This window comes from Meles meles, chromosome 15 (genome assembly GCF_922984935.1).
Source record: "Meles meles chromosome 15, mMelMel3.1 paternal haplotype, whole genome shotgun sequence".
In the NCBI taxonomy this organism is placed as follows: Eukaryota; Metazoa; Chordata; class Mammalia; order Carnivora; family Mustelidae; genus Meles; species Meles meles.
Genome location: NC_060080.1, coordinates 18962680 through 18986857, shown reverse-complemented (window position 1 = coordinate 18986857; position 24178 = coordinate 18962680). Strand labels below are relative to the sequence as shown.

The 24178-nt window shown below is 40.0% G+C and overlaps 1 protein-coding gene across 2 annotated transcripts in view; it reads left to right on the top strand.

Moving 5' to 3' along the window:
• The first annotated feature begins 3347 nt into the window (after positions 1–3347).
• Positions 3348–24178, top strand: part of ITSN2 (intersectin 2) — a 137504-nt gene continuing 116673 nt past the window's right edge. The window contains exon 1 of one of the 2 annotated variants that reach the window (XM_045978872.1): positions 3348–3555. The gene's annotated coding sequence lies outside the window, so the exon portion shown is untranslated. The remainder of the gene's footprint in view (positions 3556–24178) is intronic. The other variant, XM_045978873.1, reaches the window with a different exon arrangement.

Here is a 24178-nt window from a genome sequence, read left to right as displayed (position 1 = left end):
TGTGTTATAGGACTGGTATAGAGATATTGCAAAGGTTTTTTCCTACAGAATAAAAGAGACACCCTTGTTAAAAAGCACAGTTGCTAACAATAGAGGCATATTAACTCCTACCAAAGATAGAAGGTAAAAGGAGCACAGCTTCAGATTCCCACTGCTCACTACTCCTATCTTTAGATGCCCTGAGGATCAGAAGGGCAGAGGCAGGTTTTTCTGGTGTTCAATGTTGGTTCAACACTGCTACACCTATATAAACCCTAGATGATACCAAATAATCAAATATATGTGTAACTGGAATGTCAGAAGGAGGTAAGAGACAGAATGGGACAGAGAAAAAATATTTGAAGAAATAATGTCTAAGATTTTTTTAATTTGATGAAAGACAGAAATTTGCAGATACAAGATTGTAAATAAACACCACACAGAATAAACACAAAAGAAGTACAAACTGGTGCACATCAGCGTCAAATTATTGAAAGCCAAGGATAAAGAGCAAACCTTGAAGGCAGCAAGAGAAAACAGCATATTACATAAAGGAGAAAATGATCTGGTCAACAGCTGACTTTCAGTGGAAACCATGCAGGCCAGAAGACAATGGGAAAACATTTTTAAAATGCCAAAGGAAAAACTCTGTCAATCCAGAATTCTATATTCTATATATCTAGGGGATATGTAGTTCAAGTATGAAAATAAAATAACATTTTCAGATAAAATTAAGAGAACTCATCTTCAACAACCTGCATGATAAGAAACAATGAAGGAAGTTCTAAATTATTTATCACATCGTCTTAGAGATTATTACTAGTGGAGGCATTACATATGAACTCCAGTTTCTCGTAGCCTTCCTTCTTTTTATATAGATAATGTATTTACCTGATGGGATGGTTAGAGTCTGGAATCGTTTCTCCTCTCTATTCTAGCCTCTTCCCACCACTGTGGGTTTGTTTTGAGGGTAAACTGAATAGGAACGGGGTTAAGGATGGAATCCTTGAAAACTAACAGAAAGAGAAATTGATGTAACATAACATATATGTGGTTGGGTTGCGGAGAACCAGCGCGGGTAAGGAAAACAGACTGAGATTAAATGCTCTCCAAAGAAAAGCTAGGTTACTAGGAATAGGCCTGAAAATCTATCCTAAATTGTGGAAGAACTTGGGGAAGAAAAATGTAATATACCTAGTCCCTTCCCTGACCTCCATGTCTTCTTACTCTATAATAACTCCTAATCTTCTTTAGATTTGACAGGTATGTCTCTATGTCTTAGGTCAGACTTAGTTCCTTCACGTATCTGATCACCAGTTGGTGTGGGAGGTAAAAAAGAGGTGATGGGATTTGGGAAATACAAAGGCGAAAAATTACAGATACAGTTCCAAGGTATGCTCTGTGAACAGAGGAGGACATCAAAGAAGTAGAATGGTGTTTGTATCATCTATGTAAATCATAAATACTCAATGAGTAGGATAGGGTGGACAAACTAGCCTCAAAGTTCCTTAAAGGAGGAACCCCAAGATATGTTTTAGCAGCTGGGATACTATAGGTTCCCAGTTGTATACAGGGCACCAATTTCCATGAGAGGTTGCTAAATTTTTGGCTTATTTTAGGGAGATATCTATTTTTTTCTTTGTTTATAAATATTCCTTTTAACAAAGTTAATTTTTGTACTGCCATGGATTTGGCACCTCCTTCAGAAAGAAAAGGGACTCAGGGTGAATTTCACCAGGTCCAGAACCCAGAAACACAAATGACAATGACCAAGTGGTGGAAGGGAAATGGAGACAAGCTATCTGCCTATCAGGAATTAAAAAAGAGGTTTTGCCCTAGGCCAAGTCTTTGAAGCAACATGCTGAGAAGGATTCAGAGGCTTAGAAAGGGGCTTGAACACACGCTCTGAAAGAAGTACCACAATTATTTGGTGATGTCTGCTACAGGAATGAGACCATATGTTCAAGAGTGTTATTCTTAGCTTGGGTGGTTTGTTTGCAGATTGATTGCAACCCAGGAGATAAGAGTTAAATTAACTCTAGTAGATAAGGGACTTCCTAGACTAACACAAAGGAATCCAGCCTCACTGTGTCACCGAAGCACAGAGCCTGTCTGTCAGGTCTTGGTCAGGTCTTAATCGAAGGGTTAGGAAAAACACTGAGCGCCAGAGCGGGAAAAGCCTGTTTATCATCATTGATGATTGCTAAGTTCCTCACAGGAGCTGGTTGGCCAGTTCAGGTAGGCCTAAGGTTTGGACCCATCCCTCTAGCCTTGTTACCTTCTCTTGCCCTAACAAGTAAGGAAGCCATGGGATCATTTGGTCTGCACAGATTTCTCCTTTACCAATGTAAGTCAGAGGGGATATGAGTTATGTACATGGGACTAACCCCCACTCTGCCTCTAAAGACAACAGAAATATTGGGTCTTGTAATCCCATTTTGTTATACTCATAGGAACCATGACTCCGCCTCCAACCCCAACTAACAGAAACCCTCTGTCTAGAAGGAGTGCTGTGTCAAGAGCAAGGGTAAATGGCGGTTACTTGATGTGAGGTCTAGTGTTTTGTGCGGAGACCAGGAGCTGAAAGTGTTGAGGAAAAAAGAGATACTCTGATCTTTCCCTGTCAGGTGGCTGTAGGGTGGGGAAGGATATTCAGCTTCTGCAGACCGCGTGGTGGGATTTGGGGAGAGATGAACGTCTTATTGCTCCTGAGAGTTTATGGGGTAGATGCTCTCCTAAGCGGACGCGGGTGGGGAAGTCCCTACCTTGTTGGCCTTTTTTATATGGTATAGAGGAGAGTGGGGAATGCTGAATGGATGACCCTTGGGTATGGTCAGTCCTTCTGAGGACTGTACCAGACCCATAAACAAGGGCGACAATGACCTCCTTCTCCTGCCTCAGATCCCCTTTCCAGGAGAATCCCAGCTCTCTCATCAGCGCAGTTAACCTTAGAGGGAGAGAAGGCTCCGGAGAGAGCCCCATGTGGGGTGCAACAGGCATGTGTCCGACAAGGCTAGGTCTTCCCCGAAACCTTGGGGGTTCTGCAGTGGCAGGAAACGCACCACCCAACCTCGACATGTCACCTCAGGGAGGAGGAGCCAGGTGGGCCGCCGCTGCTCCGGGAAAGGGCTGCCCGGCGCGGGGCTTCAGGGCCTCCCCGAGGGGCGAGCGGAGCACCGGCACGAGGCCCGCGGGGTCGGGTGCCCCGGGACTCTGGGGGTGAGGAGCGGCGCCCGGGCCAACCTCGCGTTCCCGAGGGTGGGGGAGTCGGTGCCGGCCGCGGGCGGGCGGGCCGTCAGCTGCCCGGCCCGTCGCCTACCTCCCCGCCCCCCGGCTTCCTGCGGAGGCCGCCGCCGCCATGTTGTTGTGGGACTGAGGCGGCGCCGCGGAGCCCGAGCGCCCGTGACAGGCTGCGCAACAGGTTCGCTGTGGGCGGCCTGGCGACGAACCGGGCGGCGGCGGCGACGGCGGCGGTGGCCGACCAGGGTCTCCCGGCGTCCGTCCGCTACCGCACTGCCGGTGCCGAGGGGCGCGGGGTCGCGGTGTGACGTGCAGGAGGCGCGGCGGGGGCGCCAGGTGGGTGAAGCGGCCGGCGGGGGCTGCGGTGCGGCGCGGGGCAGGTGCGGGCGCCGCCGCGCTCGCCGCGGGGAGGCTCGGCGGGCCCGGCGGGGAGGCGGCTGCGCGCCCCGGCCGCCGCGGACGGGCCCTCGGAAGCCGGAGCTAGGCCCCTGGCGGGCTTGGCGGCGCCGGGCGGAAACCTCCGGCCCCGGTTCCTGCTCCCGCGGCGGGGCAGGGGCGGACGCCGAGGGGCCGAGGCCGGGTAGCCACTTCCCGTGCGGCGGACCCCCAGCCCCCGGTCTCTCCTGGCAGGTGCGGACGCCTCTGAGGGCGGCGGGGGGTGGGGGGCGGCGTGGCCCCTCGTTTTCGCGGTGCCGGCCGAAGAGGGCCCTTAGGGGCAGTCGCACGCTTCTTCGCGGACCCTTCTTTTTTTTATTTTTGTATTTTCGGCCGAGTTGGCTTTCCTTGGTAATGGCTGGCGCGGAATGTCAGGTGAGCCGCATCCCGGTGCGTCAAAGTAGCCCGAGTCACGAGCGGCCAGTGGGCGGATGCTCGGCGTCCACCGCTCGCATTAAACCAAAGTTGGGAAATGTTACCGTTTGACTTTAGCGTTATTGACTTCCAGGGTGTACAGGAAGCACGGAAAGGTGTAATCTCTCAAGCCAGAGTAAAGTTTATTGCTTATCATCATCATTATTATTTTTAAAGACTCCTGCGTGTGCGTAGTGAATGGGTAAACAGAGGCTGAAACTGCAGACGGCTTTGCATTCTGTGAAAAGGTGCTGTATCTGGGTGATTAATCATGTGCGGTGTCGTTGAACGATAGCCAATGGCAAGTATGCTTCATTTGAGACTTGAATTAATTATGAATTAGGAATATGTTTGATAGAGCCAACCAGTTTATTTTAGGAACTAAGGTTAACACAGAATGATCGCTTTATTAAATGCTCTAGTTTGTTTTTACTAGAGTTTACTTGCTTACCCAGAGATAGGGGGGTGTGAGTTGAAATTTTGTGTTGTTTTCGTCAGCTTAATTTAGGTGGCATAGACTTTGTAGGTTAAGTTCTTAAGCCTCTTACGACAATTAATTGCCTCCTTCCCTGTCCTTGTTTGCTGTATTGTTAGTGATAAAACTTACATGCAATAAATTAATAATAATGTCCCTCAAATTTTAAAGGCAGTAGCATCACTGATGTGCATACCTTTAGGGTCTTTGGCTGTGTTTAACATTCTCTAGTAATTTCTCGCTCCTATCCCCCAGCTTTGAGATATGATTGACATACATCTCTTGTAATTTCAAAAGTGTAGAAGGTGGAAATTGTTTTTAAAGCCTAACTTAAAAACAGACAATTTCATATTTTTCAAGGACGTGGGGAAATGTGCATTGCTGCTATTTTAATGTAATATTCATGAGCAGCAGAAAAGCTTGTATTAATGCTCTAATGCATTTATTCCTCTGCTCACCTTTATAATGAAAGGTAGAATTGTCTGAAAAAACTTGACCTATCCTGAATTATTGAGCAGGAAAGTACATTGTTCAACAGATCTCAAGGCTAAAATCCCAGTCTGTTCCGAACATGAGGAAATGTATTAGGCATGTTCTGGGATTGCAATTATAGTTGCCCCCCAAAAATTGTAATTTTCATAAAGAAGAATAGTATAAGGAATCTCTGTATGCCAGTCACCCACATTTAGGAGCTGTCAGGATTTTCTTTATCCATCTCTTTTTCTTCCTTATCTTTATTTTTTAGTTATTCCACCATACATACTTAACACATCTTTTTTTTTTAAGTGAAATTTTTTCCTCATAACCTTAAGATTTTTATTTTTAATGTATCTTTAATACACAGTTTCACAAATTTCCATCTTTCTAGTAAGATGAAAAGAACATTTATTGACCATCTGATTCACATACTTTCCTCAATACTAAAATATATTTGCTATTGTGGTTGTGATTTATTGAACACTTAGTACATGCTAGGCCGTGTGCTGTTTTGCATAATCAGTTAAAGCTTAGGAGGACGGTAGGAGTAGTTCTTTTTCTCCTGTCAAATAGATGAGTGAAATGCTAACGTGGAGGTTAATTGATGACTCTCCATCTCTGAGCTAATAAGTACAAGAACCAGGTTTCAAACCAAGATCCTTCTAATTTTAGCACCTGTGCCTTTATCGCTCTTCTTGGTTCAGGAAAAGGAAAAAAAAAGTAATTTGGGTATTTGATAAATATTTGTTGTTATCAGTAAACAAATGAAAATACATGTTAGTCCACTGATAAGTAACTAGCATTTTTATATACTATATTTATTTGTAAAGCATTTTATGAACAAATTCCAGAAATGATTCAGAATAATTGTATTGCTAAATTACATCACTTAAACTTATTTTACTAAAAATATGGTATATTTATTCCTATCTGCATTTGCTTTTCTTTCTTTCCTTTTTTTTTTTTTTTTTTTGGATTCTGATCTTTTCAATATCTTATTTATGGAAAAATTTTTTATGGAATAACTGTTTTTGAAGAAAGACTAAGAAAAGGCAGACCTTTTTTCATGTACTAATTGTTACAGGCAGGATTCCAAGTGTGAAGTAGAGAAATAAGAACGTTTAGAATTAATTATGTAAATGAATAGATCTAAAGATGAAGGTGCATCAGAAATGCTGTTTTTTTTTTTAGTTCATTTTTTACTCTGTACCCTTCTTTAATTACAGAGCGTAGCAACTGATGACAGAGGACAGCCACTGATGTTAGATTCCTGTTGGGTAGACTGCATATTTGTAGGTATTCTTTGAGAAGGAGGAACTGAACTGGTCTTAAAGGATCTTAAGGCAGAGAGGAAGTGGGGGAGGAGGGGAGGAAACTGAGCAGAAATAGAGCAGTGAATGCTTCAAAAAATAAGGTATTTATACAACTCTAAGAGGGCAGTATATTTCATTTGCAAATGTATAGTATTATTTTGAGAGATTCACTTAAAAAAACCATTTCACAGCTCCATCAGGACACTGAATGATTTAGTTACTTATGAAGCTATTCAGCATTTAACTTGTCTCACTTAAGCAACCGTTTTATGTTTTCTAGATTATTTTCTTAGCTAATACATATTCATTTTATAAAAGTATATGTGGTTAATAAAAATTTCACTTACTTTCCTTGTAACCATAGTAGATAAAATATAGGCTTTCTAGTTAAACTTCCTGCTCCTAACTAAATAGCTGTATGACCTTGAGCAACTGATTTTAATTCTCTGAGCTGCTGTTTCTCATCTATAAAATGTATGTCATAGTGTTGTGGTATAAAGTGCTTCGCAGTGACTGCTGCTTTGTATGAGTGCCCTGTACCATTATTCCAACTAGCTTCTGTGAGAAATTTCAAACTAGCTTAATGCTCTTTGGTCGGGGGTTGGGGGGGGGTGTCTTTTTACCTAGTGACTGAAAAAATTTTCAGGAAGGAAACATCTATATCTGCAAAAAACCCTACTGCTTTGGATTATCACTTCCAAGTCTTTGAATCCAGGTGCTTAAATAATGTGTACTTTTTAGTGTGAAGAGCACTTGACTGGTGTGAGGCGGTTGGCGGGGGAGGGGAAGAATGGTCAAGAATGGTGGGCCATGGGGCGCCTGGGTGGCTCAGTGGATTAAGCCGCTGCCTTCGGCTCAGGTCATGATCCCAGGGTCCTGGGATCGAGCCCCGCATAGGGCTCTCTGCTCAGCAGGGAGCCTGCTTCCCTTCCTCTCTCTGCCTGCCTCTCCACCTACTTGTGATCTCTGTCTGTCAAATAAATAAATAAAATCTTTAAAAAAAAAAAAAAAGAATGGTGGGCCATGTCAAACTACAGAGTCCGTGTAGATAAACCCCAGCAGGGTTTATTCTGACAGTGGGGAGGACACTGATAACTAGGGCTTTATCATTTTCTTTTTGCTTAAACACATTGGCATAGGTATTTGGACATTTTACATCACCCTTACTGCCCTCCTTCACACTTAAGAATGAGTGCTTAAATATAAGAATTAAGTAGGTCAAGTTAATAAATTTCATAGCGTATGTATTATTTGGTGATTTTACTTTTTAGTGAGCATGAAATACATTTTGGTGAGTATAAGTGAAAACTTGGAAGATTAACAGAGAATGGTGTGAGCTGAGATGCATGTGTAGCACTTCGTAACATTGTCATAAGTCCTGGAAACTTGAAGGGTAGAACAGAAACTATGGTTTAATTTCCATTTATCTTCTCCTTACTAGGGGCATTTTAGGCTTTCCCTCTGCCAAAGTTCCAGTGAGGTTCCAGCTTACAAATTGATTTTGTCTTGCTGCCGAGACATTCCATATTATATTGGAAGGCTTTCCCTGTCTTTTGTTCTGGTTCTGGTCCTGGTCCTCATTCTATGATTCTGACTTGGAGTTTTTGGCTCCTTTATAGCTGAGTCACTTGTATGGTCGAGATGTCAAGAGCCATTTAGACTAAATACAGATAACCCAAAGCTTTTTCTGAACATTATCTCTAGTACCTGGGTTTTATAGGTTTTGTAGCATGGTGGTAATCTGATCTTGAGAAAGTACATGCTGCAGCTCCCTCTTAAATACATCTTTGCTATTGCTTTCCTCATCAGATTGACTTTGTCATCTGTGTCTTTGTCATCTTTGTCTTTCTAGGGACTTCAGTGGGGGGGGGGAAGCCCCCCTTCCTTGTAGTTTTCTGTCCTCTGGTTTAACTTTTTCTTTATTATCAACAACCATTTTTCATCTTTAAAGAATTAAACCCAACAGAAGTTACTCATAAATCATGGTACCAAATTAATTCTTTTTAAAAAATATTGAGTGCCTTCATGCCAGGAACTGGTCCAAGCAATGAGTATATAAGCAGTAAACAAAATCTGCAAAAATTCCTGCCCTTGTGCTGCTCCCATTCAAGAGGGAGAAGGAGAGACAACAAAATGTTTAGAAGTTAAGAGTTTGCTAGGGCTATGGAGAAAAGTAAGGTAGAAAATGGGGGTAGGGAATGTGTGGGCAGTTGTATGGGGGGTAATTGAGAGAAGTAAATTTGCCTTATTTGACGTTATTATTGAGGAATTCAAGATTTGGGAAAAGATTATTCTGTGTGTTTTAGGAGTAAACGTAGTATTTCACATCACTGTATTTAACATAAATGTCCATCATTTCAATATTACTATTTGGTTTGCACCCAGCACACCTGTGAATATTCCTGTTTTCTAGTAATTTAAGCCAGAACAACAAACCTCAGGCACAGCATGAGTCTAGAGCAGAGATTTGTCAAATGGTTTAGAGTAGAATCTTCATTTTCTTTTTCCTGAAAGTGGCATACTATGTTTGTTTTTAAATCCTGTAGGCTTGTTGTTTATACCATTTTTATGACTAATATATGTTCTTTTGGAAAATTGGAAAGCAACAGGAAAATTGAAAGAAGAAAATAATACTCATTAATAATCGTATTACCCAGAGAAATAGTCAGTGTTAATATTTTGGTAGATCTCCTTCTAGAAATTTTTCTTTGCAAAAATGGAATTATATATTCTTAGCTTGCTAGCTTTTATCAAAAACATGATTCTATCTTATTGTATATTTATCTGCAGTGAATTTTATTGGCTAAATTATATGGCTTTGCTACCATACATTCATAATGTCTAATACGTACTGAGCATTCACTGTATTCTAGTTACTTTTGAGACACTTTACATATTTTTACTTGTTTAGTTTTCAGCCCCTCTGTAAGAACTGTTCTGTTATTATTTATTTTATTTTATTTATTTTATAGTTGAGAAGATTGAACAAGGACGGGTTCAGTAATTTTCCCAAGATCGCACAGCTAATAAATGGTAGACAGAGGATGTGAACTGGGCTTATGTTGGTTCAATAGCATTAAAGTATTTTGTAATTATTTTTAAAATTTTATATTGTGCCACAGTTAACATCTCTGTAATTGTATCTGTGTGCACATCTATGAGTGTAAACTTATTGCCAAATTGTATTCTAGAAAAACTTGTCAGTACCAAAGTATTCTCCTATCAGTGATACCAGTCCTATTTACCACATCCTCAGAAACATTGGCTTTTTTTTTTCATCTGCTAATTTGATGAAGACCACCTTGTTTTCTTTATTATTGAAGTTATACTTTTAAAGATTTTTCTTCTTTGGGAAATATTTATCTCTGCCCTTTCTCACTTCTTTAGCATTTTCGTCTCTTAGTTATTTCTAAGTATTCTTTGTATTTTAAGAATAGTATCTCTTTGCCGTATAAGTATAATTTTTCCCAAGTTTGTTTCTTAGTTTTGTTTTTAGATTTTTATCAATGATAATAGAATTTATATAGTATTTCCCATATACAGCACTGTTCTTATTTGATACATTTATTCCCTCATTTCATTTTTAAAACATTCCTATGGGATAGGTGCTATGATTAGCCCCATTTACAAAGTTCTCTGACATTGTCTTTTAATTCTCAAACAGCTTTTTCGTCTGTGTCTTTGCCTATTTCTGTACCCAAGTCCTAAAAAATCTTCTTTTCTAGCCTACTGGGTGATACTTATTGATTAGTTCTTCATTACTCAGTTGAGGAGTCGTTTCTTCTGGGATTGCTTATCTAACAACTTTCTAGTTCTCTAAGACAAAGTTAGGTGCCTGTCTTCTGTCCTTTGTACCTACAGCACCTATATAGAATTCTGAGTTTGGGCCTTACTCCTCTTCTGTATTTTCTGCTCTTATACATCTTATCCAGGTGTTATACCTGTGATGACTTGGTAAATATTTGTCGATTTGAATTAAAGGTACTCATGATGATATTGGTGTTATCAAGGAGGGAACTTAACACCAAGGAAGTAACAATGGAACTGGGCTTAGAAGGACCTTGGGGGTGGGGGTGGGGCCTAGAGACAAATTGAATGAAAGCAGACTTGGGTATTTCCCATTCTGGGAATAGCAATTTACCTAGAGTGACTCTGAGGATTATTAACTTTGCCTTTGGGAAAGCCTGAGGAAAAAGATCCCCCTTTCAGTCCACTATACCTCTTCTGGTGTTCAGAATATTCCTTCTTGATCTCTTCCTTCTAGCTCAGTTTCTCTTCTGACTTCCTCCTTTTTTTGGTTTTCAGCGTAATGAAGGAAGTTGGAGGGTCCTGATGTAATCCTGGTAAGGTTTTGAAATGCTTTGGGAAGTTTGGTGAACTGGTGGGGTATGTCCGCTGGTAGCCTCTCCCAGAAGTCAGAGCCTTAGGGGAGAAAACAACTGTGAAGCTGTTGTCTTTGGAGATTTGGGGTTCTAGTCCCACTTCTCCCTGTTAGTGCATTGGATGAGATCTCACCTCCTTTTCTCTCCAGCATTCATTACATTTCTGTTCTAATTTTGTTAAGAGACATTCTTCTCTAAATTTACTAGTCTAATTTTGAGGTATACAGACTGCTGGGTTCTGAGTATTATTAATATAACTTGTTTGTCAATATTTTTCCAAATCCTTTTCTCTTTCAATTTAACTTTTTCATTATGTAACTTATATTTATTGTAAAAATAATGCATGCTGATTAAAGAAACTTTGTAAAATAAGGGGGAAAAAGTAGGCTAAAATGTTGTGTCATTCCAAGTCCAGCAACCAATAACAACCACATTTTGGTGTCTCCTACCCACCTTATCTTTCTTTTTTTGTTGTTTTTACGTATATACTGTGTGTGTTTTATAATACAGCATGGTAGTTAAGAATAACATGGCTTGGGGCGCCTGGGTGGCTCAGTGGGTTAAGCCGCTGCCTTCGGCTCAGGTCATGATCTCAGGGTCCTGGGATCGAGTCCCGCATCGGGCTTTCTGCTCAGCAGGGAGCCTGCTTCCCTCTCTCTCTCTCTGCCTGCCTCTCTGCCTACTTGTGATCTCTCTCTGTCAAATAAATAAATAAAATCTTTAAAAAAAAAAAAAAGAACAACATGGCTTTTGCTCCGTGGAGTTTTAGTTCTAGCTTGGCTTTTTATTAGCTCTGTGAGTATAACAGTCTCACTGAGCTTTGGTTTGTCCTTCCTTAAAAAGTGGAGATCTCGGGACGCCTGGGTGGCTCAGTTGGTTAAGCGGCTGCCTTCGGCTCAGGTCATGATCCCAGTGTCCTGGGATCGAGTCCCACATCAGGCTCCTTGCTCGGCAGGGAGCCTGCTTCTCCCTCTTCCTCTGCTGCCACTCTGCCTGCCTGTGCTCGTTCTCTCTCTCTGACAAATAAATAAATAAAATCTTTAAAAAAAAAAAAAAGTGGAGATCTCATAATAATACTTACCATGAGAGCTGTCAGGAGGATGAAGAGATAGGGTATGTTTAGTGTGGTCATCTCATGATAAATTCTTTATAAATATAACAGTAATAATCAGGCCTGTCTTTGGTTAGGTTAGCTGGGGCTGCTGCCCTAGGCTATGCCTGGAGGGAAGGGAGCATGTCTGGGGCACTGTACCTTTCTTTTCTGAAACAGTTAAAGTTCAGTTTCAAAAATTTTTTAACATTGGGACTGAATAAACAAAGGAGAGACCCCTTTGGGCTGCTAAAAAAAAAAAAATTTTTTTTTAACATTCTTCAGGGACCTTTGAAATTGTTTACAGTGAGGCCTTCTTTAGAGTGTAATTTATCTTGAGCCAGCTGTGCAGTTCGGGGCTGGCCCTGAGCATCAGACCCTTCTAGGATGGCCCCATTATAATAATGATGTCAATGATAACGTGTAAAGACCTAAATGTCAGGCTTGGAATTTGCCAAGTGTTCAGTGATTGTTAGCTGTTATTATTATTTTCGTAATGATGCACATTATATCATAAATTATAAGAATGTAACCAGTTTCCATGTTATTACATGGTTTAGCCGAACTTGTGTTTTTAAAAGTAAGCTTATTGAGATATAAATTTAGATATCATTATGAATTTGATATTTGACTTAAGTAACAGCATGATACATGGTTCAGTGTATTCCCCATTGCTGGTCACTCGTGTTACTTTCAGTTTTTTTCTTTCTGTAATAATAGTTATTATTTTTTTAGATTTTATTTATTTATTTGACACAGAGAGAGAGATCACAAGTAGGCAGAGAGGGGGAGGCAGGCTCCCCACCGAGCAGGGAGCCTGATGTGGGGCTCGATCCCAGGACCCTGAGATCATGACCCAAGCCGAAGTCAGAGGCTTAATTCACTGAGCCACCCAGGCCTCTTTCTGTATTAATTATTAATTGCTGTGAATATATTCACATCTCCTCCATTTATCATATTTTTGTGAAATTGTTGGCTCACTGCCTCTGAACATTAGTAGGGTTTTTGGTGTATGTTCTCAAACTGTCTTCTGAAGAGCAATACCAGTTTGCATTCCCATGAGTTATGTCTGTAGCACTACTTCCCTCACCTTTGCTAGCCCTGGGTATTAGTCAAGGTTTTGTTGTTGTTGTTTAAATTTATTTAACATATAGTTAGTATTGGTTTCAGGAGTGGGATTCAATGCTTCATCACTTACATAAAACCCCCAGTGCTCACCACAAGTGCTCTCCTTAATACCCATCACCCATTGGCCCATCCCCTACGCACCTCCCTACATCAGCCCTCAGTTTGTTCTCTCATGGTGGGGTGCCTGGGTGGCTCAGTCATTGAGCATCTCATTGAGTGTCTTGAGGACCGTCTGCCTTCTACTCAGGTTGTGATCTCCAGGTCATGGGATGGAATCCTGCACTGGGCTCCCTGCTTGGCGGGGAGTCTGCTTCTCCCTCTCCCTCTGCCTGTCTGCCTCTCCGTCATGCTCTCTCTCTCTCAGATAAATAAAATCTTTAAAAAAAAAAAAAAAAAAAGGAGTTACTTTGGCTTGTTTCTCTCTTTTTTTCTCCTTCCCATATGTTCATGTTTTCTTAAATTCCTACATGAGTGAGATCATATGATATTTGTCTATTCCTACATGAGTGAGATCATATGATATTTGTCTTTCTCTGACTGACTTATTTCACTTAGCGTACATAATACACTCTAGTAAGGACCTCGGTGGCTCAGCTGGTTAAGCGACTGCCCTTGGCTCAGGTCATGATCCTGGGCCGGGAGTCTGAGGATCAAGTCCCACATCAGGCTCCCAGCTCTGCAGGGAGTCTGCTTCTCCCTCTGACCTTCTCCCCTATCATGTTCTCTCTCACTCTCTCTCAAATATATATTGTATTTAAAAAATAAAAATTTTTTTATTTAAAAAATAAAATACACTCTATTAAAAAAAAAACATTCTAGCTCCATCCTCATTGTTGCAAATCAGCCAAGGTTTTGTGTTCTTTTTTTTTTTTTAATAAGTTTATTGGGAGGAACAAAACAAAATTTCATTTGCATTGCCTTGATTATTCATGATGTTAACATTTATTACCCAATTTCATTTCCCCTTTGGAAAGCTATTTGAGGTCTTAGAGTTTTCATTATCTACTTTAATAATTCTCTGTACATTAAAAATATGGACTATCATATTTATTTTGGTTTTTCCCCATTTATCTTTAAATTTTGTTTTCAACAAACATTTAAAATATTTATATAGATGAATCTTAATTTTTGCCTTTGCGTTTTCTTGAGTGGCGTTAGAACTTAGTTTTTTGTTTTGTTTTTTTTTTGTCAGAGAGGTGATATTTTACTTGAAGGTGAAACGTTTATCTGAATGTTTCCCTCTTCTTATTCAAGACAAGTAAATAGTTTTGTTTCAATATTTAGCCTTGATATGAGACTGAAGAGAACAGACCAAATAGCCGGCACCCCCCACCTTCTCCTTACGGCGGTGCAGGCTGAGTCATAAGCTATTCTTAGGTGGTTTTTTTTTTTCCCCCTTTGTGTGGGTGAATTGTCTTGTTCAGAGTTGTTGACTAGTTCTTCTAAAATTGATTTAATTTAAATATGCAATATTATTGGAGTAGTAATGACTTCAGTATTAGTTTACCGTTTCTGTTCTTATATACCCACTTGGCTTATTTGTTGATTCTTTGTAGACTAAGCTTAACAATTACAAAAAATCAGGCTTGTAATTTATATTTAAACATCTTAAACTGAGGATGCTAAGTTGCAGAACTAGAACTAGTAACTAATTTTGAATAGGAAAGTTATCTTTGAAGCTTTTAAGTCTCAGCATGTTTTGTGTATTTGATCCCTAAGCCTTTAGAAACAAATAATAGTAACCTTTTCCTCAGATATGAAAGTGAGAAAAAATATGTCCTTCTTATCAGTAATTGGTACAACTTTAATTTGTTGTACCAACTCAGTGAAATCAAGATAACTATTCTGTTAAAAATAGCGTTGAAATAATAGTAGTAATAGCCATCATTTATGAACACCTTCTGTGTGCCAGATGCTTTGCAGACATTATATCTAAGCCTTAAAACAACCCAGCATTTAGGTACAACTATCCACACTTAGAGGTTAGGAAGTTGAAGCTGTCACGTGGAGTCCACAAAGCTAAGGAGTAACTGTGCTGGGATCTAAACACAAGTTGGTTGACGTCCTTTCAGAGTTCAAAGTTATCAGCCTTCTTGTCCTCATTGCAGTTGAAGGAATGCTAACTTCTGAGAGTCAAAGCATTTAGGTTTCTTAAAGGATATTTTAGTACCAGTCACATGGCTGACTTCTGGACACTAGGTATATGAAGATGAAGAGACATTCATAGGAGTTCACCATGTCATGGATGTGGTTGGCATGAAAATAAAAGTTAATAACACTGGGTAGTGTGTAGTTTAATGGAGATATATACAAGATTAAATGGGAATGTAGCAAAGGAAGCTTTTATAAGTGGAAGTATCACTGAGGAGATAGGTAGTTCCACAGGGTCAGAGAGCGGGGAATGAAATAAGATGGGGCAGAGATAAAGGTGGGAACATATTCCAACACTAGGGAAATAGGCAGAGGATAAACCCTAAAACACCTCGTATGCAACATGAAAGAGATTAGGTTTTTTTTTTTTGTTTTGTTTTGTTTTTTTTAAATTTTATTTATTTATTTGACAGAGAGAGAGAGATCACAAGTAGGCAGAGAGGCAGGCAGAGAGAGGAGGAAGCAGGGTCCCTGCAGAGCAGAGAGCCCGATGTGGGGCTCGATCCCAGGACCCTGAGATCATGACCCGAGCCGAAGGCAGTGGCTTAATCCACTGAGCCACCCAGGCGCCCGAGATTAGGTTTTTTTTTAATGTAACAGTTTTATTGAGATATAATTCATACCGTAAAATTTACCTTTTTAAAGCTTACAATTCTGTGGTTTTTATTATATTCACAGAATTGTGCAGCTATCAACAATATCTAATTTTAGAACATTTTTAAAGACTAATTTTTAAGATTTTATTTATTTATTTGAAAGAGAGAGCACAAGCAGGGGGAGCAGTAGAGGGAGAGGGAGAAGCAGGCTCCTGTCTGAGCAGGGATTCCGATGAGGGGCTTGATCCCAGGATGCTGGGATCATGACCTGAGCTGAAGGCAGACACTTAACCATCTGAGCCACACAGGTGACTAATTTTAGAACATTAAAAAAAAAAGATATTTACTTATTTGAGGGGATGGCGGGAGAGAGCAGGAGCGGGGTTGGGGGAAGGGCAGGGGGAGAGGGACAAGCAGACTCCCTGCTAAGCCAGGAGCCTAAGGCAGGACTCTATCCCAGGACCCTGGGATCATGACCTGAGCCAAAGGCATATGCTTAGCCAGCTGAGGCACCCAAGCACTCCTAATTTTAGAACATTTTCATCATCCAAAAAAGAACCCCCTTATCCATTAGCCCCATTCCCATTCCCCCAACACCCCAGTCCTAAACCACTACAAATCTACTTTCTGTCTCTATGAATTTGCCTATTCTGGACATTTCTTATATGGGAACATAAAATATGTGTGGTCTTTTGTCATTGGTTTCTTTCGCAACCATAATGTTTTTAGGGTGTGTCTTTGTTATAGCATATACGAATAACTCACTCCTTTTCATGGTTAAATATTCTATTATATGGATATACCACATTTGGTTTATCCATTCATCAGTGGATGGACGTTTGGGTTGTTTCCACCTTTTGGCTATAATGAAGAATACTGCTGTGAGCATTTGTATACACAGTTTTGTGTGGACATAGGTTTAGGTTTTCATTTCTCTTGGGTTCATACCTAGGGGTAGAATAGCTGAGTTATATGGTAACCTATGCTTAACATTTTGAGAAATTGCCAAGTTGTTTTCCAGAGCAGCTGAATCATTTTACATTCCCACCAGCAATGTATGAGGGATCCAGTTTAGGAGATTAGATTTTATACTACCGATGAGCTATTATTACACAGAATCATGGTGGAAAATGGCTGAAAATTTTTGGATTAGGTTACTGTTTCTCCAGTGTCCAAGACACATGCCAGGTGGGCTTTTCCTGATGAATATGAAACTAAAATGAAAGTTATTTTCTTGTTTCTTAGGAGCTACTGTTATTTCGTGTCCATAGTCTTAGATTTTTGTGTTAGTATGGGCTACTTACTGATAATCTGAGGTACGAAGGATTACTGAAATTTAGTGTTTATAAACTAAAATTAACCAATTTCTAGAGCTTACTGAGGGCTCTAATTTAGTTTTCTTTTATGAAACTTGTTAGCTGGAAAAAATACACAGTAGGAAAAACACAGACTCTTCAATAAATGGTGCTGGGAAAATTGGTCAGCTATATGTAGAAGAATGAAACTCGACTGTTCTCTTACACCATACACAAAGATAAACTCAAAATGGATAAAAGACCTCAACGTGAGGCAGGAATCCATTAGAATCATAGAGGAGAACATAGGCAGTAACCTCTTCGATATCAGCCACAGCAACTTCTTTCAAGATATGTCTCCAAAGGCAAAGGAGACAAAAGTGAAAATGAATTTTTGGGACTTCATCAAGATCAAAAGCTTCTGCACAGCAAAGGAAACAGTCAACAAAACAAAGAGGCAACCCACGGAATGGGAGAAGATATTTGCAAATGACAGTACAGACAAAAGGCTGATATCCAGGATCTATAAAGATCTTCTCAAACTCAACACACACAAAACAGATAATCATGTCAAAAAATGGGCAGAAGACATGAATAGACACTTCTCCAATGAAGACATACAAATGGCTATCAGACACATGAAAAAATGTTCATCATCACTAACCATCAGGGAAATTCAAATTAAAACCACATTGAGATAACCACCTTACACCAGTTAGAATGGCCAAAATTAACAAGACAGTAAACAACATGTGTTGGAGAGGATGTGGAGAAAGGGGAACCCTCATACACTGTTGGTGGGAATGCAAGTTGGTACAGCCACTTTGGAAAACTGTGGAGATTCCTTAAGAAATTAAAAAATAGAGCTTCCCTGTGACCCTGCAATTGCACTACTGGGTATTTACTCCAAAGATACAGATGTAGTGAAAAGAAGGGCTATCTGTTCCCCCATGTTCATAGCAGCAATGGCCATGGTCACCCAACTGTGGAAAGAATGAAGATGCCCTTCAACGGACGAATGGCTAAGGAAGATGTGGTCCATATACACTATGGAGTATTATGCCTTCGTCAGAAAGGAGGAATACCCAACTTTTGTATCGACTGGAAGAGATTATGCTGAGTGAAATAAGTCAAGCAGAGAAAGTCAATTATCATATGGTTTCACTTATTTGTGGAGCATAAGAAATAACATGGAGAACACGGGGAGAGGGAGAGGAGAAGGAAGTTGAGAGAAATTGAAGGCGAGATGAACCATGAGAGACTATGGACTCTGAAAAACAGTCTGAGGGTTTTGAAGGGGAAGGGGGTGGGAAGTTGGGTGAGCCTGGTGGCAGGTATTAGGGAGGGCACGCATTGCATGGAGCACTGGGTGTGGTGCATAAACAATGAATTCTGGTACACTGAAAAGAAATTTAAAAAATTACAAAGCCCTGTATAAAATCCTTATACTTACAAACAAAGAGACAAACAAAAACTGTTAGCTATACAGTATTTTGGCAGCATTGAAAAATGCCTACACTCTCTGCTTACTCGTGATCTCTCTCTGTCAAATAAATAAATAAATCTTTAAAAAAAAAAAAAAAAAAAGAAAAATGCCTACAATGTAAACCCACACTCAGATGTAGATACTGTTTTCAGTGTAAGCATTGGTATTATCTTAAGTTTGAGGTAGTTCGAATTGTTGTCCTTGAATTAGCTGTAATTATAGAATCAATGTTAGATTTAATTTTTTTTGCCCATTTTGCTCTTACGCAATTGTTGCACTGTATAATTCTTCATCTCCGAGTTATTTTTCTATTGGAAAATGGAAGCAGGTTGTTGGTTAGGTTGGGTCTCTTGTCCCACTTAGGTGAGCCACAGTTAGAATACTTTGAGAACGAATGGAATACATAGTGGAAGGATTCTTTACCTCTCTAGTATCATATGTATTTTTAAAAGTGGGAATTAGTGTATTTATAATTAAGAGCCTTAGCTATGGAAAACATGAACTCTCTGAAAATCTTCACATTGGCTTGACAGGTCTGAAAAACCTTTGGAATTGTATGCTACATTTTATACATTTGTGTTTTTTTCTGGAAAGAGCAACTATAGGTTTGCCAGATTTTTTAAGTCCATGACTCCTCAAAATTAAAGAACTCGGATTGGTGAAGAGAATTTGTAAATTTGTGTTTTTGAAGTATTTGAGGGGAGTGAGACCTTGTTTTGATTAGAGATAGATGTTTTCTGGAAACATTTTAGTTTTTAGTTTTAGTGGGACTAAAACATTTAGTTTTAGTGGACTAATTCCATTTTAGAGTATCTCTATCTTATTGTTTTATGGTAATTTTTCTCCCTGTCAGAACTTGGAGTTTGCTTTTAAAATCCTCATTCTACATTTATTATTTTATATTTGCTTTCTTAATAGATTAGGATGTTCTACTTAAGAGCATTCTTTTTGCTACACTGACAGCATACTTTCCAGTAATTGAAACATTGATATTAAAAAAAAAACAACAACAAAAAACTTAAAGTAGACTGATAGAATAGGAAAATGGATGGTTGCTTTTGTTCCCATTGGCTACTGCTTTCATTTTCTTTGCTCTCTTGTTCTGTATGTGTTTGGATTGAGTTTAGAAACTACTGTCACAGATGGAAGCCATTCCCACTCAGGACCTTCTGGGTGTGGCATTGGTTTTGGATTCCAGGCTCTTCAGGCCTCTGCATAGGGCATGTGTGGAGGAGTATACTTTTCTGTAGTTTTTAGCACTGTAGCATGGCAGGGTTTGAGAGATTGATAATTTTAGTTAAATGTTTTTGGTAAAACAGGCTTGTTACTTAATATTGTTTATAATACACTAAGATATAGATAAGAGCAATGCTCTGGGTCATATTTGCCATTGTGTTGAAAGATCGTATATTAGAATACAAAAAATATTTGGTCTTTGTACCTGGTGCCTGGCACAGATCTCCTAAAACCTTTGGAATTTCCTGAGTGATAGGAGTGTCTTTTATTCATAATAAGCCCCTTCCCATCACACCTGAGGTATGCTAATAAGGCTTAGAGTGGTACCCCTAGGTAGCCTAAGGATGAGGATAGTTTCCACCCCGCCCACTGACCTCCAGGAAGAGGAGGTGGGCACTAGAGATTGAGCTCTATAAAAGCTCTAGGACAGTGAGATTCAGCAAGCTTCCAGGTTGGTGAATGCATTGAGGTGCTGGGAGGGTGACATGCCTGGAGAAGGCATGGAAGGTCCATGTCCTGTCCCCCATACCTTGCCCAGTATGTCTGTTCCATTTGGCTGTCCCTGAATTGTAACCTTTATATTAAAACAGTAAATGTAAATTGTTTTTCTAGGTTTTGTGAGCTTTTTCTAGCAAATTATCAAACCCATGGAGGGGATCATGGGAACCTCTGACTAACAGCCAGCTGTTTGAGCTAAGGCCTCAACCTGTGGGGGCTATATAACTCTAGGTAGTTAGAGTTAGAATTGAATTGTTGGACACCCACTTGATGTCAGGAAAAAAAAAATCTCCATAGAAGACATTACTGGTTTTTGAAAGACAGGTAAATTTACCATAGACTTCTCTTCTTTCAGTTACTGAAAATTGTCTATTTTTAATTGCTTGACATTTGGAATGTGCGGTTCATATGAGATTTTAAAAAATAGCAACAAAACTTGGAAAATAAAAAAAATTCAGTCACAGCCTTTCAACCTAAGTCAGCTATTTTTAGCATATTAATTTTTTTAATGTTTATTTATTTTAGAGAGAGAACATGAGCAGGAGGGGCAGAGGGAGGGGGAGAGAGAGAGAGAGAATCTCAGGCAGACTCTGAGTTGAGTGCAGAGCTGGATGCAGGGCTCCATCCCATGACTCTGAGATCACGATCTGAGCCAAAACCAAGACTGCACCACCCATGCACCCCAGCATATTAATGCTTTTTAATTAGAGTATCTATCTGTTTATATACATACACACATACATATATAATTTTTACATAATTGCAATCAGTATAGATTTTTGTCTACTTATTACATGGAAGGAATTTTTTCTGTGTTACAGTGATTTTCATAAGTATTAATGGCTATATTATTTTTTAATTTTTTTAAAGATTTTATTTATTTGATAGAGACACAGTGGGATAGAGAGAGGGAACACAAGCAAGGGGAGAGGGAGAAGGAGTCTTCCCACAGAGCAGGGAGCCTGAGGTAGTGTTCCACCCCAGGACCCTGGGATCATGACCTGAGCCAAAGGCAAGACGCTTAACGACTGAGCCACCCAGGCGCCCTGGCTGTTTATTTTTATCTAGTAGATAGACTATGATTTATTAACCATACTCCTATTTTCAGGTGTAGGGTTGTTTCAAGTTTTTTTGCTATTACAAATGAAATTGATAAATATTTGGTGAATGTATATTATACATTTAGTCTATCAGACTCTCACTAGGTGCTTCACAAAGATAAGGTCCTATCCCTTAAGAGGTTTTCTTCTAATCCTTGACATGCACATTTATAATTTTGAATATTTGTATCCATATTCTAGAATTTTGTATTTTTTAAAAATTTACATCATATTGGGGTGCCTGGGTTGGTCAGTGGTTAAACATCTGCCTTTGGCTCAGGTCATGATTGTGGGGCCATGGGATCGAGCCCTGTGTCAGGCTCCTTGCTTGGCAAGAGGCCTGCTTCTCCCTCTCTCACTCCCCCAGCTTATGTTCCCTCTCTGGCTGTCTCTCTCTCTGGGTCAAATAAATAAAATCTTTTTTAAAAAATTTACTTTATATCACAAACATTGCCTATTATAGCCTTGAAATTATCATTTGTAATACATGCGTAATATTCTGAAATTTATTTTCTTGTTCCTTTTTCTATTGGATAATTAACCTGATTTGTATACTCAGTAGTCATAAAAGAAAAGATTGACAAATCTTGGTATGAAAATAAAGAGTCGGTGTAGTAAAAAATGCCTTCAAATCCAAAGGCGAGAATCTGGATGAAGAGTTTTATGATGCATGTTACAAGCCTGGAGGAGTGAGGGAGAGAGTGTAGCGTGGTGGTGGGTCAGGGGGAGCAGACGAACTAGGAAAACATGGACTTGTCAGGCTGGTGGGAGTTAGTGGTCAGGAGTTTAAAGTGACGCCAGTCAACACCTTCATTCATGTGGCCATGAAATAGCACCGGGGTTTTACTAGATGCATAATATACGGGAAGAGGGGAGAGCGAACTTGGGGATGCATACAATGACTTGCAGTTTGGGTAAGGAGGGTTATTAGGACCTAAGGAAGCTGATGTTAGGGCATAAAGAAGAATGAGAGACAGTGAAAATTTGCCAAGACCAATAGTTTGTAAGTCCTAGTAGAGTTAAAGAATTTCTGGAGTCTGGGTACTAGGGAGAATGGGCTGTTGATCGAGGCTCTGGTGAAGGGAGAGTGGGAAGCTTGAAGTGGGTTACAGAGGAGTGCAGTCATTATGATAACAAGGCCTAGGGTGTGACCTGGGAGTGCGCAGCTAAGATAAGATGGAGGATAAGACATTTGGAATACAGGGGGTCAAAGACAGGATGTGGGCAGGATCATCTGTGGGGATGACTTGACTTGACTAAGAAGTATTGGAATAATGGCGGAGAGGGGATGGTGAGGTGGGTGTGACAGCAGTTAAGGAATTGCCATGGTGATTGTAGGGGACAGCAGTGAGGAAGAGCCAGTGGTCAAGTCAGATGCACTAGTTTTCTTTTTCAACTTTCATTTATGAAAAATGTCAAACATGCAAAAGTTGAAAGCGATCATTTATTTTCTAATTACCTTCATTTACCCATGTACTTTTTAATTTAATGTTTTTATACTTTTGCGTGAGCTTTAGTTCTTTTTGGAGAAGGCAGGCTATAAATAACTTCATTTCCAGATTCCTTTCCAGAAGAGTAGTTGTGCCAATTTTCATTTCTATCAGCTAGGTATTAATATAATACTAATTTTTACAGCTATTGTTATAGTTCCTTGCATTGTTAAGCTCTTCACTACTTCATGTGAATAAACCGCCACTGATTTTCCCAGACCACACTCCTCACTCCGCTTTTGCACGGATTACCTCAGCCTAGAATATTACTCTCCTACATTCATCCATGTAACAAATGTTCCCATGTATAAAGCACAGCTAGTTGAACACAACTGAAATTCACATACCTGGGTGATTCTTGGGAACATATTTACATTTGACCTTCTTATGTTGCTTGAAGAGAAGAGAAATGTGTGCTTAGCCACCTCAGAGCCCAGAAGATCCAAGAGTTTGTTTTCAGCCCTGCCCTTTGGACTGTCTGGGCCCAAAGAAAAGCTGTGCTTTCTCAACTGCTTTTCCTTCTGCTTCCAAACTTATATGTGTCTTTATTAATCCTTACTATCTGTTTTGTCCTATATTCCCAGAACCAGAGATGTGTGCCCCATGTTCTAGCTTTATACTCTAGAGCTGTCTACTTTCTCTGGACTCTAGCTTTCATTATTAATTAACCTCCTTTCCTTCTTCTTTTGGAAATTAAATCTCTCCGTCTTCCTCTAAAAATAGTTTTGTTCTCCCATCTAACAGGAAAGCCTTATAACCTTGCCTCTTTCCTAAAGCCTCCTATCACTCCTCCCCCTCCCCCCTTTTCTTCCTCTCTCCTTTAACAACATACTCCTTGAGTCACCTACGCTTTATTGCTGGGTCTACTTCAGTTTGACTTACAGCCCCTTCTCTGCACAGATGGCTAAAACTAATGGCTTAGTCTTGACTTCTATGACATTTGATAGTTATGACCATCATCTCCTTGAAATGCTTTTCTTTCCTCTATATTCTCATTTCTCCTTTTTCTCAGCCTCTGTTCTGATCATTCTTCTCCTTTTTCCTGTACATGCTTTCTGTGGATAATGTCATTTACTGACCTGTTTACAGCTATTCCCAATCCATGATAGCTACCATAAGTGGTCTGCAGCCTGGACAGAATCCTTACCATCTCTTAGACATTGCCACCTGGATATCTTTGTAAGTGCATCAGATTAGGTAAGCTGAAAATTGAACATTTTGTTGCTCACTCCCCAAATCTAATATCGAAATTTCTACTTTGTTAGAGCTTTTGTCTTGGTTAATATTACCACTACAGTCACCCAAGACAGAAACTTATCTTGATGCTCTTCTTTCATCAGCAGCATTTAGCTGATCAGAAAATGCTGTCCATTCTAGCTCAGAAGTGCTTCTT